The sequence below is a fragment of the Anabrus simplex genome, chromosome 6 (assembly GCF_040414725.1).
Source record: "Anabrus simplex isolate iqAnaSimp1 chromosome 6, ASM4041472v1, whole genome shotgun sequence".
NCBI lineage: Eukaryota > Metazoa > Arthropoda > Insecta > Orthoptera > Tettigoniidae > Anabrus > Anabrus simplex.
The window spans coordinates 23,266,620-23,285,618 of NC_090270.1; the positions used below are offsets into that span (position 1 = coordinate 23,266,620).

The following is an 18,999-nucleotide window of genomic DNA, read 5'->3' on the forward strand; positions in this document are numbered from 1 at the left end:
ATCACGTCACCATATCCAATTTCTATTCAATGCTCCACCATGTGCTGTTGATCATATCCGTCATTCACTCATACCCATACTCGTATTTCAGGCATCATTTAAAATATATTTCTCACTATGTAATTAATATTCTAAATTACCACACACAAGGTTTCACCTTACGTGGTATTTTACTGATATCTACTCGACTCTGTTGAGGTTGGTGTGATTTTGTATAATAATAATAATAATAATAATAATAATAATAATAATAATAATAATAATAATAATAATAATAATAATAATATATTTAATGTGTGCAAGAGATAGTTAGAAGTTCAATTTATTTTAAGTATTAATATGTTGATAATAATACTACTACTTCTGTAATATATGTGGTTTAGTTATAAGATTAATATTTCTCAAGTAATAATGTTATTAGAAGAGTTATGTATATATAAAACAGAGTCCTGTAAATATGTAAACGACATGATGAATGAATAAATACTACTACTACTACTACTACTACTACATAAGGTAATGTGACTTTCCATCTTACTACCTATTATATCTTGTTTCATGATCTCTAAAAGTGTATTTGAATGGCGATATACGACGCAGTGGTCACCCCTATTAAGTTTTGTAAATGTGAGAATACGACTAAAAGAGTCATTTGTTTTATTTTCCACTTGGATAACATTTTTAAGTCTTGCGAGTGCCGTATAATGTTGTAAAAAGGTTATTGAATAGGGTTTCGAAGTGATATCATGTCCAATGTAGATCGCCATTCCCGTGTGGGTGAACTGCCTATATTTTGTGATGTCAAATTAAGATGTTCATTCGACGTAAAATTTTTCTGTCTGTAATTTTGACGTAAATAATTTAGAAATCCATGGTTACTCATTTTCAATCGAGTGGAAGCGCGCTGCCGGGAGAGAACCTAGTGTGATGAATCTGGTCACGGAGTGAAACGTTTTTCTAGGCCCATTTTAAACTGTGTCTGACTGACAATAAAAAGATCTGGTAGAAAATTTCGGTCATTTTTCGTATAAATCAAGTTATCAAATACGATATAATTTTATGCGAAGCTGTTCATTATTAATGCATTGTGCGTATTAGTCGTCATTAATTCTAGTAAGGATTTTATTCCAGTTCTTTTGTTGGTGATAGTTGTGAGTAAGGAACAGAGGTTGGTTGTCGTGTGAGTCGAAATGAGATGTGCGAATCAGGTTAGAGTCCTGTCATTGAAGCCGGGACATGGAAGCCCGAGGAATATTTTATCATGTTGGGAATGGAAAGAAATATATAGAAATCCGTGGCGGTATTAATCTGCGACGCGTATATTTATTGTGGGCATCTTGAAGCATAATCTGTGCATTTTGTTGGTTAGAATATCGTATTTGTTTAATTATGTCGGCAGAGTTTAAAAGGGAGCATTTTGAGAAGCCAGTCAAGTAGAATAAACTTGGTGTTTCATGTTACTGCCAAACGAACTTTGGGACGAGAGGCCTCAGCTGAGAGAGTTTCACCGTAAGATAACGCGACACGTGTAGGATTGAGATTTCATTCGTGGCGACGGAGGCAAATAATTATGGAATCTAGTTGAAATTTTCATCCGGTAATAACCTGAGTGGTGGAATACTGTGAATTTGTTTAATTGGGGACGTAATGAACATTTGAAACCACGAATTTCGAGTATAAGGAACAAGAGTAACCAAATTCAGGGTTGTCCAAAATATAGAGCGATGGTTGTGATTATGGTTTTCTGTGAGGGGTGCGCAAAATTTATAAATGGTATGACGGGATATGACATCGTAATTATATGGCGAGTTGCTTTGGTTTGTACGTGGATTATAAGGATGCCCAAGTGTTAATAATGGCTAGGATTAGATTAGATTTAAAGTGTGAGGTCATGAGACAAGATATATAACTGGACATGAATTATGTAACAATTCTTTTCCAGCCAGATAAATATCACATGATTGAATTTACATCACAGCCGCGCAGGAATTTGTGAAGAAACCAGAGTCCGCGGAGATAGAAATTGTCGTTCTTTAACATTTCGTTAAATCATTTAAATTTATTTAATTACTAGCGAATGTACCCGTGCTTCGCTACGGTATTCTACATTGTATTCGAATATCGAAGTAAATAGCGTGCATGCAGTAAATAAGATTGTTTTAAAATTGCATGTCTCTTAGCGTTATCCGAGAAAGAGCATGGGGAGGTCCCCGTACGTTGTTTCCAATGTAAAGTGTTCGTTATGGATTTGTGATATAACGGCAGGCTCACTTGCCTACTGCCATTCACAATCGAGTTGGGAAGTTTACATTATAATTGCAGGCCCCATTGCCTACTATGCGGACAGATTCGATTTGGGGAGTTTTCGTTAAAATGGCAGCCCCCTTTCCTACTTCCAGACAGATTACAGTTTTTATTATAATGGCAGGCAATTACCCTACTATCACTCGAAATTGAGTTGTGCAGTTATCATTATAATGCCAGGCCCATTTTCCTACTTCCAGCCAGCTTACTGCCAGTCACACCAAGTTGGTGAGTTTCCATCAAAATAGCAGGCCACTATGCCTAATGCCAGTCACATTTTAGATGAGGACATTTCTTTATAATGGTGGGCACCCTTGCCTACTGCCAAACACAATCGGGTAGGGGAGTTTTAAACAAAACTGCATGCTCACTTGCCTTCTGCAAGTCAAATCGAGAAGTGAACTATTCATTACAATTGTAGACCTTCCTTACTAATGACAGTTACACAGGAGTTGGAGAAGGAACCCTTTCATACTGCCAGTCAAAGTCGGTGTGGGGAGTACTGATTACAATAGCAGACCCACCCTTTCTCGATCACTACAAATCGACATCAGTGAATATATATAGATCGACATACGAAAGTATTTGCGTGTTTACAATATTGAAGACCTTCATTTACAGATTAACTGCTACTAAACGTACGTCATATCGACAAAGGATTATACCATAAGACACGCCGGATTTAGTGGCCTAAATGGCAGGTCCTATGATATGTCATCTATTCTTTGGTCAGATTGAGTTAGAAACGTGGAACAGGGTAACGTTCTTGTAAGATTATCTCACATTACATTACTTTTCGGATAATTATGTGACAGCTACATACATAGCATTTGGCTCATATAAGGCTACTGGGTGGGCCAATTTTCGTGAAGAGTTTGATGATTCTGTATTTCATATAAGTAATCGAAGGTATGAATTATGCATGTGAAAATTCCAAATTGACTTAACATCCATTAATAGAGAAAAATCAAACGTAAAAGGGATACAGATACGGCAAAAAGTCATAAGACCCAGGTTGTAGAACATTAAAAAATTGAACGGAGATTGTGCAATCTGTTATGTGATAGGAATTTCCGAAGGTCTGCACCATCATTAAAATTGCCTGCATATTTCGATATTCTTCGGGGATAAAAAGTGAAAAATGTAATGATCTTGGATGTTTTCCGTTCGTTACAGGCTAAAACGTATAATTTTGTCAAATTTCAATTATCTTCTTTTCCTTCTGGCAGATTATGCCGAAATCTGGATTTTGGGCGAGGCGGGTAAAAATTAGGACTTTCAGGAAACTAAACCAAAAATTATGCAGATGGTCATTATTATCCCTTAAACGGAAAGCTGTACGAAAATTTCGCCAAAATAGTCAGTGTAGAGGCACACAGTCGTTACGATTTGATTTATATAGATACGGAATCTGCTCCATGTAAAACACCTTTTTGGCTATGTCCGCTGGACTTAACCTGCAAAACTGACCATTCATGATATCTCCCTTATTAATCCTCCTGACGAAAAAATGCACATGAAAACAGGTTTAGAGGTGGAATTCCATCACGTTTGGTCGATTTCCAGTCAGGTTGGTCTTGTTCTGTATATATTGTGGAAGAGTAAAATCACCATTTCGGTTCCCTATAAACCGCCAGTCCATTCCGGAACTTGAAATGTTATTTACGTTTAAAACCTACCTTTGGACAGGTGGATGCTAAATATGAATTTTGGTTCGAATGTCTTCAGTAGTTTTCAAGTTGTAAGGAATACGCTTTACACGCACCCGCTCGTGAGTTAAGTCCGATGGGACTTGTACAAAAAAACGGTCCGTTAATGATATCTCCCTTATTAATCCTCGTATCGAAATGATGCACATGAGAAAAAATGTTTAGAAATTAATTTCTACCAAGGCAGATAGATTTAAATTAACGTTGGTTGTGTATATTTTGTGGAAGTGCAAAATCACTGTTTCGGTTTCGTATAAACCTCCAGTCAGTTCAGGGATTTAGAAACAATATTTGCCCTAAAACCTATCAAGGACAGGTGTATTCTAAATACGAGTCTTGGTGGAAATACATCCAGTAGTTTGTAGCACTCGCGTACATACGGCGTAATTAAGGAAGAAAGCAGAGACGTTGCCATGGTAACCTGTAGGTTCGTTGTCGGTCTGTCGGTCACTCAATGCAGAGCATGGTACCAGCAGAAAATTGTAAATTTCTCCGTCATGTAAAGAGTAAGGTAAATTATGAACATAACGAAAGTTGTTTATAATGAAGAGACGTTTCACGTACGGTAAACGAAGCTTACAGAAAATCAATAGTATAAGAGAAAATGGAGGAAAACCATTCTGGTTTTCCTATAAACCCCCGTCTATTCAAAGATTTTAAAATGATATGCATATTGAAACCTTCCCCGGGATGAGTATACTCTAAATATGAAGTTTAGTTGAGATCTATCGAGCCGTTTCGACGTGATGGTGGAAAAACCATTCTGGTTTTCCTATAAACCCCCGTGTATTCAAAGTTTCTAAAATGACATGCATATCGAAACCTTCCCCGGGAGGAGTATACTCTAAATATGAAGTTTGGTTGAGATCTATCCAGCCGTTTCGACGTGATGGTGGAAAAACCATTCTGGTTTTCCTATAAACCCCCCGTGTATTCAAAGATTTTAAAATGATATGCATATCGAAACCTTTCCCGGGAGGAGTATACTCTAAATATGAAATTTGGTTGATATCTATCCAGCCGTTTCGACGTGATGGTGGAAAAACCATTCTGGTTTTCCTATAAACCCCCCGTGTATTCAAAGATTTTAAAATGATATGCATATCGAAACCTTCCTCGGGATGAGTATACTCTAAATATGAAATTTGGTTGATATCTATCCAGCCGTTTCGACGTGATGGTGGAAAAACCATTCTGGTTTTCCTATAAACCCCCCGTGTATTCAAAGATTTTAAAATGATATGCATATCGACACCTTCCTCGGGATGAGTATACTCTAAATATGAAATTTGGTTGAGATCTATCCAGCCGTCTCGACGTGATGGTGGAAAAACCATTCTGGTTTTCCTATAAACCCCCCGTGTATTCAAAGATTTTAAAATGATATGCATATCGAAATCTTTCCCGGAAGGAGTATACTCTAAATATGAAGGTTAGTTGAGATCTATCGAGCCGTTTCGACGTGATGGTGGAAAAACCATTCTGGTTTTCCTATAAACCCCCTGTATTCAAAGATTTTAAAATGATATGCATATCGAAAACTTCCCCGGGATGAGTATACTCTAAATATGAAATTTGGTTGAGATCTATCCAGCCGTTTCGACGTGATGGTGGAAAAACCATTCTGGTTTTCCTATAAACCCCCCGTGTATTCAAAGATTTTAAAATGATATGCATATCGAAACCATCCCCGGGAGGAATATACTCTAAATATGAAGTTTGGTTGAGATCTATCCAGCCGTTTCGACGTGATGGTGGAAGAACCATTCTGGTTTTCCTATAAACCCCCCGTGTATTCAAAGATTTTAAAATGATATGCATATCGAAACCTTCCCCGGGAGGAGTATACTCTAAATATGAAGTTTGGTTGAGATCTATCCAGCCGTTTCGACGTGATGGTGGAAAAACCATTCTGGTTTTCCTATAAACCCCCCGTGTATTCAAAGATTTTAAAGTGATATGCATATCGAAACCTTCCCCGGGATGAGTATACTCTAAATATGAAGTTTGGTTGAGATCTATCTAGCCGTTTCGACGTGATGGTGGAACAGACAAACAGACAAACAGACAAACAGAAACAATTTTATTTATATAGATAGACTAGCGAATGTACCCGTGCTTCGCTACGGTATTCTACATTGTATTTGAATATGGAAGTAAATAGTGTGCATGCAGTAAATAAGATTGTTTTAAAATTGCATGTCTCTTAGCGTTATCCGAGAAAGTGCACGGGGAGGTCCCCGTACGTTGTTTCCAATGTAAAGTGTTTGTTATGGATTTGTGATATAACGGCAGGCTCACTTGCCTACTGCCATTCACAATCGAGTTGGGAAGTTTACATTATAATTGCAGGCCCCATTGCCTACTACGCGGACAGAATCGATTTGGGGAGTTTTCGTTAAAATGGCAGCCCCCCTTTCCTACTTCAAGACAGATTACAGTTTTTATTATAATGGCAGGCAATTACCCTACTATCACTCGAAATTGAGTTGTGCAGTTATCATTATAATGCCAGGCCCATTTTCCTACTTCCAGCCAGCTTACTGCCAGTCACACCAAGTTGGTGAGTTTCCATCAAAATAGCAGGCCACTATGCCTAATGCCAGCCACATTTTAGATGAGGACATTTCTTTATAATGGCTGGCACCCTTGCCTACTGCCAAACACAATCGGGTAGGGGAGTTTTAAACAAAACTGCATGCTCACTTGCCTTCTGCAAGTCAAATCGAGAAGTGAACTATTCATTACAATTGTAGACCTTCCTTACTAATGACAGTTACACAGGAGTTGGAGAAGGAACCCTTTCATACTGCCAGTCAAAGTCGGTGTGGGGAGTACTGATTACAATAGCAGACCCACCCTTTCTCGATCGCTACAAATCGACATCAGTGAATATATATATAGATCGACATACGAAAGTATATGCGTGTTTACAATATTGAAGACCTTCATTTACAGATTAACTGCTACTAAACGTACGTCATATCGACAAAGGATTATACCGTAAGACACGCCGGACTTAGTGGCCTAAATGGCTGGTCCTATGATATGTCATCTATTCTTGGGTCATATTGAGTTAGAAACGTGGAACGGGGTAACGTTCTTGTAAGATTATCTCACATTACATTACTTTTCGGATAATTATGTGACAGCTACATACATAGCATTTGGCTCATATAAGGCTACTGGGTGGGCCAATTTTCGTGAAGAGTTTGATGATTCTGTATTTCATATAAGTAATCGAAGGTATGAATTATGCATGTGAAAATTCCAAATTGACTTAACATCCATTAATAGAGAAAAATCAAACGTAAAAGGGATACAGATACGGCAAAAAGTCATAAGACCCAGGTTGTAGAACATTAAAAAATTGAACGGAGATTGTGCAATCTGTTATGTGATAGGAATTTCCGAAGGTCTGCACCATCATTAAAATTGCCTGCATATTTCGATATTCTTCGGGGATAAAAAGTGAAAAATGTAATGATCTTGGATGTTTTCCGTTCGTTACAGGCTAAAACGTATAATTTTGTCAAATTTCAATTATCTTCTTTTCCTTCTGGCAGATTATGCCGAAATCTGGATTTTGGGCGAGGCGGGTAAAAATTAGGACTTTCAGGAAACTAAACCAAAAATTATGCAGATGGTCATTATTATCCCTTAAACGGAAAGCTGTACGAAAATTTCGCCAAAATAGTCAGTGTAGAGGCACACAGTCGTTACGATTTGATTTATATAGATACGGAATCTGCTCCATGTAAAACACCTTTTTGGCTATGTCCGCTGGACTTAACCTGCAAAACTGACCATTCATGATATCTCCCTTATTAATCCTCCTGACGAAAAAATGCACATGAAAACAGGTTTAGAGGTGGAATTCCATCACGTTTGGTCGATTTCCAGTCAGGTTGGTCTTGTTCTGTATATATTGTGGAAGAGTAAAATCACCATTTCGGTTCCCTATAAACCGCCAGTCCATTCCGGAACTTGAAATGTTATTTACGTTTAAAACCTACCTTTGGACAGGTGGATGCTAAATATGAATTTTGGTTCGAATGTCTTCAGTAGTTTTCAAGTTGTAAGGAATACGCTTTACACGCTCCCGCTCGTGAGTTAAGTCCGATGGGACTTGTACAAAAAAAACGGTCCGTTAATGATATCTCCCTTATTAATCCTCGTATCGAAATGATGCACATGAGAAAAAAGGTTTAGAAATTAATTTCTACCAAGGCAGGTAGATTTAAATTAACGTTGGTTGTGTATATTTTGTGGAAGTGCAAAATCACTGTTTCGGTTTCGTATAAACCCCCAGTCAGTTCAGGGATTTAGAAACAATATTTGCCCTAAAACCTATCAAGGACAGGTGTATTCTAAATATGAGTCTTGGTGGAAATACATCCAGCAGTTTGTAGCACTCGCGTACATACGGCATAATTAAGGAAGAAAATAATACAGTTAAGAAAGTTGAAAGTAATAGAAAATGGGTTATAACTGAGGACAGCCGGATAACGACAAATATGTAAATGCCAAGTGAATGTATTGGAAAATCAAATGCCCCTCAATAAATTATGCTAGTGTGAGTTATGGATATAATAAAGCGGTAACAGAGGAGAAATTTAGGTCCATTGATTCCTAGGTAAACAAATAATAAGAAGATGACTAATGGTGTTATTACTTAATCTATTCGAAGGCGGTTATAACATCCAACGATATTCCGCCAATATCCCGCAGATAGGCCGATTGAGGCCTCTCTTGCCTTCTACCCAAGGAACAACCACGAATTTAAAAGCATGATAAGGAAAATGGCAATACGTTACTTCCCTGCTGGCATGCAGTCAGAGACGTTGCCATGGTAACCCGTAGGTTCGTTGTCGGTCTGTCGGTCACTCAGTGCAGAGCATGGTACCAGCAGAAAATTGTAAATTTCTCCGTCATGTAAAGAGTAAGGTAAATTATGAACATAACGAAAGTATAATGAAGAGACGTTTCACGTACGGTAAACGAAGTTTACAGAAAATCAATAGTATAAGAGAAAATGGAGCCCCCGTCTATTCAAAGATTTTAAAATGATATGCATATTAAAACCTTCCCCGGGATGAGTATACTCTAAATATGAAGTTTAGTTGAGATCTATCGAGCCGTTTCGACGTGATGGTGGAAAAACCATCCTGGTTTTCCTATAAACCCCCGTCTATTCAAAGATTTTAAAATGATATGCATATCGAAACCTTCCCCGGGATGAGTATACTCTAAATATGAAATTTGGTTGAGATCTATCCAGCCGTTTTGACGTGATGGTGGAAAAGCCATTCTGGTTTTCCTATAAGCCCCCCGTGTATTCAAAGATTTTAAAATGATATGCATATCGAAACCTTCCCCGGGATGAGTATACTCTAAATATGAAATTTGGTTGAGATCTATCCAGCCGTTTCGACGTGATGGTGGAAAAACCATTCTGGTTTTCCTATAAACCCCCGTGTATTCAAAGATTTTAAAATGATATGCATATCGAAACCTTCCCCGGGATGAGTATACTCTAAATATGAAGTTTGGTTGAGATCTATCCAGCTGTTTCGACGTGATGGTGGAACAGACAAACAGACAGACACGAACAATTTTATTTATATAGATTAAATTCAGTGAAACCGCATTTTGAAATAACTTTAATCAAGCGAATAACTTGGAGATGCATTCTGGAAATCTTAGTTTGTTTTCTGGGGAATATTAAATGGTAAAGTAAAGATTAAGGAGACATATCCGAAGGAAATGGATTTTACTGCCACATAGTTTGTGAGCATTGCTATTGTTGTAATTATTGAACTTTGATTGATTGAGCAGTGAATGTGCTGGGGATAGTAAAGTGGAAACTTTGGTCATCAACCGATGTAATTAATTGTGTTTAGCCTTCAGCCTAGAAACTTGGATGGTCAGGGGGTCATCAACCTCAGTGACTCAGATTAGGTCCATATGCCACTGTAGCATCATTTTCCTTGCGGTCATCATCCACAATGACTTTAAAGTAACTTAGAAGATTAGATGTCGGTCCATGACATAGACGCAGGTCACATCGATTCAATTAAGGGTCCATGCCGTAGAACCACTGTGTGGCACACATCGATTGGACGGCCTTAATTATACCCAGAGTCCAGAGTTCGTGTTACGAGGGCTGGACCATAACGAATCACAATGATGGTACATGTGGTCTCACATGGAAGCCGAATTTAAGGATTTCCAGACTTTCCTTTCTTAAATAATTAATAATTGAGACAATGGTTTCTAGTAAGAATGCCCATCAGGCAGTTACGTCAAAGTCTCACACCAGTGTTCTGACCTTTATGTAAAAATGATTGTGGTGTCCAGTGGACACAATTGACTTCTATGATACCGTTGACATATCAGAATGCTTCAAAATTTCCTGAATAAATAGAAATCTTTTAAACAGACCTTTCATTCAAGTATATAGATTAGAAATACTGAACCCTACCTTTACCTCAGCAAGTGACGAAGAACCCGATACGACCCAAGAGACAGATCTCATGAACTTTTCTGATAGGTAAGGAAGGTAGGTATCCCTAAATATGGACCTAAAGGGTACAATATGTTCTCAGTCTGAATCTGGTGACTCAGCTACTGTATTACAGATATTTTGAATTGACGTCATTTAAGCTGCCGGCGTATCAATTTCGACGTTCCGTTTTATTCTGTCAGAAGGCACAGAAAATGAAAACTCTTTTGGGCGTCTATGACTGAGTTGTGATTCATTTTGTCGGGTAAACACAAAATGTGTCACCAGAGATCTTTTACTCGTACATGCCGACATCATACGATACGGATGTCGAATGGAATTTATTCCGCAATTGAAATATCCGACTACCTCTGCCGGGTTTAAATCCCCGATCTTGGGGGTCCGGACGTCGATACTATACCACTGATTCATAGGACAGAAGGAACTTTACAGTACTTAGTTATGCAATGTCTTCACCACTTCTTACATTGTACTAGCCGATGTACCCGTGCTTCGCTACGGAACTCTACATTGTATACAGAATTCTAGGTTAGGTGGTGCACACATTGTGAGCAAGATTGTATTAGATTGTATAGCTCTTAACGTTACCCTAGAAACGCCACGGGAGGACACCAAACATCTTTTCTCATATGAAGACTGAGGGAATTTTCACTGTAATGGTAGACCCAATTTCATTCCATCAGTTACAATCAGGTTCGGATGTTTTCATTTTAATGCCTTTTTACATCCCCAGAAAGACTGTCTCAGTGGTTTTCCCACCTGAAATGAACATACAATAACGTCAATAGGAATTGCGCGATTAAAAGCAATGCTTTCATATTACGAAATACTTGTTCAAATGAAACACCACACATTTTCTCGCTTTTAACGAACAGGACTACGGTGCCTATCTAACAGTCCAAAGTTCCAGACCAGGAATGACCAAACCACAGACAGCCATGATCTGTGAACACTTTTCGGCTTTCTTAGGCGGGGAGAGGTTTGAATAGTGGATACTCCCAGGGCAAAAACTATGCCCAATTACTATTCTATTTCCTAGGAGTACCCGATGAGTCTGAAAATATCAATTCACTACACTGGTGGCGGAAAAATCTATCTGACTTGAAGGCAAATTTTTCCTCCAGGCCAGAATAAAAACCCCCTCTTCACTGCTAGTTTGGAATAAATTGAATGTAGAATTTAATAAAAGTGAAGGGAAGGAAGCTTTTCTTAAGAAACGGGTTTTTTCAGAGTAGAATTTTGAGTTATTTAGTGAATATTGTGGTGCTATAATTCGGAAAATGCCTAAATTGTTATTCTAGACCAGGCCATACTAGTACTACGACTACTACTGCTACTACTACTGCTACTACTACTACTGCTACTACTACTAAGTGAGGCTCTGCCTTAAGTATGCACACTGCTCAAAAAAACAGCGCGTCAGAGTAGGGATCGAATAGCTTAAATACTATGATGATCCAGTGTGTTACGTACCAGCTGTGTCAGAAAATGTATGGCCCAGAGGAATGGCATGCTAAAGAAGAAAGTTTTCTAACTCCCCGGCTATTTCCCGCCAATATTCAATCAGGCTTTTATACTCGGAGATGAGAGGCAGCATAAGAGACAAAGAATATCACAATAAACAATGGTCAATGTAATGTTATTGTTGATCAATGTTATGCACTTTCGATATTATACATTTCGTTTTCTTCCGACTCTGAAATACCACTCTTATCATAGTCGGTACGGTAAAACTGAATAAAAGATAAATGATCGGAAATTTTATTCTCTATAACTTTTTTATATAGTACTTTTCGATAGGACCAATAAACATTGGTATTTAAAAATTACACTTTAGGCACCTTCTCCTAAACTACAATTTCATTCAGGATGAATGAAATTGTTTAAAGCTTAGACTGTAGTTTCTTATTCCCCGACTCTATATACCGATTTTCATTAAATTCTGTTAACCCATTTTCTCATGGCTCGGCGTTGATATGGACTGTTATCATAGCCGGTACGATAAAAATGTATAAGACATAAATGGTCGGAAATTTAATTCTCTATAACTTTGGTTATGTACTATTTATCGATACGACAACTAATAATATAAATATTTGAGAATTACATTTAGGCCTTCCCCTAAACTACCATTTTACTCAGCGTAAATAAAATTACTTATAGCTTAAATTATAGTGGCTCATTCTCCGACTTTGCATACCAATTTTCAATGAAATAGTACCACTAATAACGTAAATATTTGAAAATTAAATTTTAGGCCTTCCCCTAAACTACCATTTCACTCAGCGTGAATAAAATTATTCATACGCTATACTGTTGCGACGTATTATTCGACTTTGCATACCAATTTTTATGAAGATAGGACTACTAAAAACGTAAATATTTGAAAATTAAATTTAAGGCCTTCCCCTAAACTACCATTTCTATCAGGGTGAATAAAATTATTTATGGCCTAGATTGTAGCGACTTATTCCCGACTTTGCATACCGATTTTCATTAAATTCTCTTTGGCCGTTTTCTAGTGATGCGTATACATACATACATACATACATACATACATACAGACAGACAGACAGACAAACAGAAATTACGGAAAAGTAAAAAGTGCATTTTCTGGTTACTGTGGACATGACCGATACAGAAATTCCATTCTTTTCAAATTCTGAGCAATGTACAGACAAAACTCGTATTTTATATATATAGATAGACTACTGGATCAATGTATTCAAATGAACCTATTACTACATTTAATTCCAAACAACTATTTACGCAATTATGAAACAAGATGTCCGCATCCATGACTCAATAGTTATCATCTTGGTCTTCGGAGTCCCAAGTTCTGTTCTTGGTCGTGCTGAGGGATTACAATCCTAAACGTATAATTCCCTTGCCTCGGGAACTGGGTATTTCCTGCAACTCAAACACCCCACTACAGTAACATGCAGCTTCTTTCGCACGGCAGATGCCTCCGACTCTCACCAGAAGGACTGATTTAAACTAGTAAGAGCAATTCAAAACTCTTCTTCTTCCTCCGCCTTTCCCACATCTGTGGAGTCGCGGGTGCGAACTGTGTCGCACATGTGTATTTGGCCGTGTTTAACAGCCGGATGCCCTTCCTGACACCAACCCTATAAGGATGGATGTAATTACTATTGCGTGTTTCTGTGGTGGTTGGTAGTGTAGTGGGTTGTATGAATATGAAGAGGAAAATGTTGCGACAAACACAAACACCCAGTCCCCGGGCCAGAAGAATTAATCGGACGCTATTAAAATCCCCGACCAGGCCGCACTAAACTCACCGGAGCAATAAAAAAATACAGCCCTAAAGCGCCCTGCTTTTTTAGTATTTTTAAGGGGAAACTTCCAGAACACTTTACTGATAGGTTGGATTCCTGTACACACTCCCAATTTTAATTTGCAAGAGAAAATATTTACAAGTTTGTGATAAGTTGATTACACTTGAAGAAGGAACCATCTGAAGCATTGAAAACTTCAATACATAAACAAAATCCTCAAGACCTAAGGTTTGTCAACTGCAAAATTAAACATTCCTTTATGAAATAATTAGAGTTCATCCCGCTAGCGGAAGGAATTAAACCGATGGTAGAGACATCTAACAGTTGGTTCCCATTCAACTTGGCACGGGGTGACTAAAGTTTTCAAAACTGTAAACTTCCGGAAACTTATTTGGCATTAACGTTTCTCATTTACTCACCCCTGTGTATTATAGGACTAGCCTCTGTATCTTTGGGCCATAAGCCCTCTTAGGATTTTAAGTATTTCTAGAAGGAGTGCAGGAGTTTCGCCTCCTTGCATTTTGTCTATGGCTGGTTACAACCAGTCTTTTTTTTCTTTTGTCATTAAGGCCATTTAGTATGGGCAGTCATGCCCCTGTTTATTCGGTAATTGTTTCTGGTTTTAGTTCCCTTTGGGAACAGTGAATTACATAAATGTTGAGCAATATATAAGCCCACATCGGAGCAACTTGGTGTAAATACTTTAATGGAGGACAACCGATAGGTTGTCAGGTGGAATTTAAGTGCGCCATAAAAAATTGATGCCTCTGGAATACAAACTGCTACGGAGCGTATTTTCCTGGAGCATTTCTTGCTCTTGAAAAATATTGTACCTGGCAAGAGCAATTCAGCTCTTTTCTGTGTAAATTAACAATTTGTAATTCTCTCAAGTTTTTGTACCTGAAATTTGGACTTCCACGATATTGCTAGAACTGACGTGCTCATTAATATTGTTGTTATTCATTCAAATTTTCTGTTTCTCATATTTAAACGAGAAAAAAAGGAAAGAAATAAAATTTCAAAATTTGTTGTGTTGAGTTCTGCTTTTGTTAATTCCTTGTCGAGCCATTCAAACCCCACGCATCTTATTCCTCTGTGATCCACGTTATTAGTTTATATGCGAAGATCGTCATAATTCGAGTATTGCTGATAGTGTTTACTTTAACGGAAATAAGTATAAACGCTGTCCACTTTCTTGAGATATTTCTGTTGCAATCTCCTCGTACGCCGCCGTTTTACTGTGGTACTCTACGGAGCCCAGTGAATATGGGCAGGGATGTGCACCACACTTAGCCGCTAATACGCCCACAACATCCCTTGGTCATGAAAACGAAGCCATGTTGTTGTTGTTTTGATTCCAGTCCTGGCAAACCCAGCATGCCTAGCGGCATAGCACGCACCGTCAATACTTGAATTCCATTGGTCAGTTCTGTCAAAAACTTGACAGTTCATAGATCGATTAGAACTTGTTCTAATTCACTTTCAAAACTTTTGAAGACTTGTCAAGACTTCTCAAGTATTGCAAGCGATTTGACAAGTAAACTTGTGGCGTCTTGAATTTGACAAATCTTTGATCGTGGACAACAGATTTTCAAAACTAAATTGACAAGGGGAAATAATATTTCATAATCAAAATAATTAGGTCAGTACATCAGTAGGAATCAAAGAGATGTTAAATATGAGCAAAATAGTCCTACGAGACACCTACAACCTTCCGATTTCTCCTAGAAGTTGAGCTGTGATTTTCGATTGTTAGAGTGGAGAGAAAAGAGGACTTCATTAAAATAAATTCCAGATTTTAAGTTCCTAAGTAGTTAAACATAAATAAAGAAAAATGTTTATAGTTTTGATTAAATGGAATCTGATGATGTTCTTTCACTAACTAAACTTGGTATTTTAACTTTCAATTAATTTTTCATGTAAAATTCTGTTTCCATATGATTTATTTTCGCGTTGTTTATAAATTTATTCCACAAAATTAGTTTCGGCAGACTGAAGAATATAACAGTTATAAATGTAGATAACTTTTAAGGTTGCTGTACATTACCGTGTGATGCTCGGAACTGCGGGGCGCAGTGCCTAGAAATGTATTCTGTGAAAACATGAAGATTGTGGCGATGTGAGGTTCATACCAAATCGGTTTAACACTGTTTGGTGGAAGTGGAGATCCTTGTCAGTTGTACTGTGCGATCCTAAATTGCCAATAAGAAAACAGGCAAAGTTTAAAAAAACATCGTTATAGCTTCTATTATGTATGGAGCAGAATGATTCTTTTTATTATTCCTGGTCTTTTTCCCAAGGCCCTGTCAGCAGCCCTGAGTATGGTTTTCCGTGGATTCCTATTTTCACACCAGCCAAATGCTGGGGCTGTACCATAATTAAGGCCAAGGCCGCTTCCTTCCATCTCCTCGGCCTTTCCTATCCTACCGTCGCCATAAGATCTATCGGTGTCCGTGTGACGTAAAACCACTAGCATGAAAAGACTGCCGCATGCCCTTCTTGAGCCAACTCTAGAGGAGTGTATTTACTCTTGCGTGTTCCTGCGAAGGTTACTGTACCTGTAATATTTAAAGAAGCAGTTTGAAAGATAGGGCGGGAGGTAGGAGCATTGCACGGTGTTGCCAGGCTCACTTCTTCGTTCGTTCGTTCGTTCAGACCCCTCAGTAGGTAGTGGAGAGGTTTGGCAACTCCAAGTAACTAGACCCGGCCAGTAGGCTTATCTCCATAGCAACCGCAGTGGGCATGCCCACGTTTCCATGGCAACCATACCCCCTACTCCTTTCTTCCCACCCAGGTATTCTAATAACTGTCAGAATGTATCTTTCAAAATTACGACCATAGTGTGGAGTGTTGTGTGTAAGTGAAAACCCCACGACACTTAAGGCCCTTGAAAGGGCCTTGGCCTGCCCAGCGACCGCTGCTCAGCCCGAAGGCCTGCAGATTACGAGGGGTCGTGTGGTCAGCACGACGCATTTTCTCGCCCATTATTCTGGGCTGTCGAGACCGGGGTCGCCATCTCACCGTCAGATAGCTCCTCAATTCTAATCACATAAGCTGAGTGGATCTCGAACTCCTACACCACGGGGGCCTGCTTGTGTAAGTGAAGAGAAGTGTATTAATATGAATACAAATACTCGGTCCCCGAGTAAGGGGAATCTATTATACGTAGTTATCAATCTCCAGCTGAAATAGAATCCGCGGCCCTCTCAACCGAAGGGCAGTACGCCGACCATTCAGAACCAATGAAGCACACAAAACTGACTGCACGTAAATGTAATGAAACTGTTTATAGCCCACCCCCTTCCACCCCTCTAATGAGCGCTACACGACTGTCAGAAGAACAGTTATTCCTGATGACGTCGCAAGTAAGAACGAGCTTGAGAAGGAGAAAGCCCATCTATATGAAGATGTGGAGATTGTCCTTATGGTTGACGGGGACAATATCGATGAATGATCACTGAATCCCTATAACTTTGATGTTGTTATCGATGTTCTCTGTGAGATCATAAGAGGTAGCTCCTTGGTGAATATTTGCAGATGACATCTTTCTCTGTAGCATCAATAGAGGAAACTGGAATTCTGGAAAAAAGCTCTAGAAGACAAAGGTCTTAACATTAATCATAAATAAACTGAATATCTCTGCCTTGGAGGAACAGGACTTGAAAATATTGAGACTGGTGGAGATAAGTTACAAAAATGAAATGGCGTATGGCTTTTAGTGCCGGGAGTGTCCGAAGACATGTTCGGCTCGCCAGGTGCAGGCAGGTCTTTTGATTTGATTCCCGTAGGCGACCTGCGTGTCGTGATGAGGATGAAATGATGATGAAGACAGCACATACACCCAGTCATCGTGCCAGAGAAATTAACGAATGGTCGTTAAAATGCCCGACCCTGCCGGGAATCGAACCCGGGACCCCTGTGACCAAAGGCCAGTACGCTAAACATTTAGCCGTAGAGCCGGACGATAAGTTACAGACTACCTAGGATGTACGGTATAGAGCGAGACTTAGAAATACCTCCCCGAGTTCAGACTGCCTGGTCAAACTGGAAAAGATTGTCTGGTGTTTTATTTGACAGACGACTAACTGTAAAAGTAAAGGGAAAGAGCTGTAGGAACGTGGTGAGACCTGCGATGTTATACATTGCAGAGACGTGACCAAGAGTGAAGTCACAATTCCAGAGGCTGGACGTAACTGCAATGAAAATGTTCCCATGCATGTCTGGGGTTTCGGGAGTAATCCATATCAAAAATGACTATATGTCGGGCAGTGTAAAACTGACGGCAATATCAAAAAATGGTATCATATTTGCTACTGGTAAAAATCAAATGATCACAAATAAAACTCAAATGGATAAAGAATAATTTATTTGCATTCAAGGAACAATTTTCGTGAGATAACTTTGTGGAATTTGAAGTCGACAAGTGTAAGGTTCAGTGCAACGAAACAGACTCCCGACCTATAAAACTACCTTCAGTGAAGTAATTAGTCTTCTAGAGTTTGATGACAAGGGGCCTTCTACATGTCTCTCAACTTCACATATCAGATTACACGGTCACATCTACCATTTTTAGTTACAATACCAACACACAGGCAATCGCTGTGTCAATGAACCTACTGTGGGAACACTCACACACAAACGTTTAATCTAGTCTACTACACAAAATTAATCCCCACTCAGCGGAAATTGCCAGCGGCCATACCATGTTGAATACACCGGTTCTCGTCCGATTACCGCAGTTAAGCAACATTGGGCGTTGTCAGTACTTGGATGGGTGACCGCTTGGGAACACCACGTGCCGTTGGCTCAATTCGCTCAGACCGCTCCGTGGTGTAGGGGTAGCATGCCTGCGTCTTACCCGGAGGCCCCGGGTTCGATTCCCGGTCAGGTCAGGGATTTTTACCTGGATCTGAGGGCTGGTTCGAGGTTGACTCAGCCTAAGTTATTAGAATTGAGGAGCTATATGACGGTGGGATAGCGGCCGCGATCTACAAAGTAGAAAGCCAAGAATAACGGCCGAAAGGATTCGTCGTGCTGACCACAGGACCCTCCTTGATAATATGTTTATAGATGTATTTATTGACAAAATGTAGATAATCCTCTGTGCGATAATTAGCTAAGAATCTTTACTATCGGGCGATTGGCCGTGCGGTTAGGGTCGCGC

General features: G+C 39.1%; 1 non-coding gene across 1 annotated transcript; it reads left to right on the forward strand.

Moving 5' to 3' along the window:
* The first annotated feature begins 18,523 nt into the window (after positions 1–18,523).
* Positions 18,524–18,642, forward strand: LOC136876634 (5S ribosomal RNA). Its single transcript, XR_010860663.2, has one exon. It is a non-coding gene; the product is annotated as a 5S ribosomal RNA (ribosomal RNA).
* The last annotated feature ends 357 nt before the right edge of the window (positions 18,643–18,999 follow it).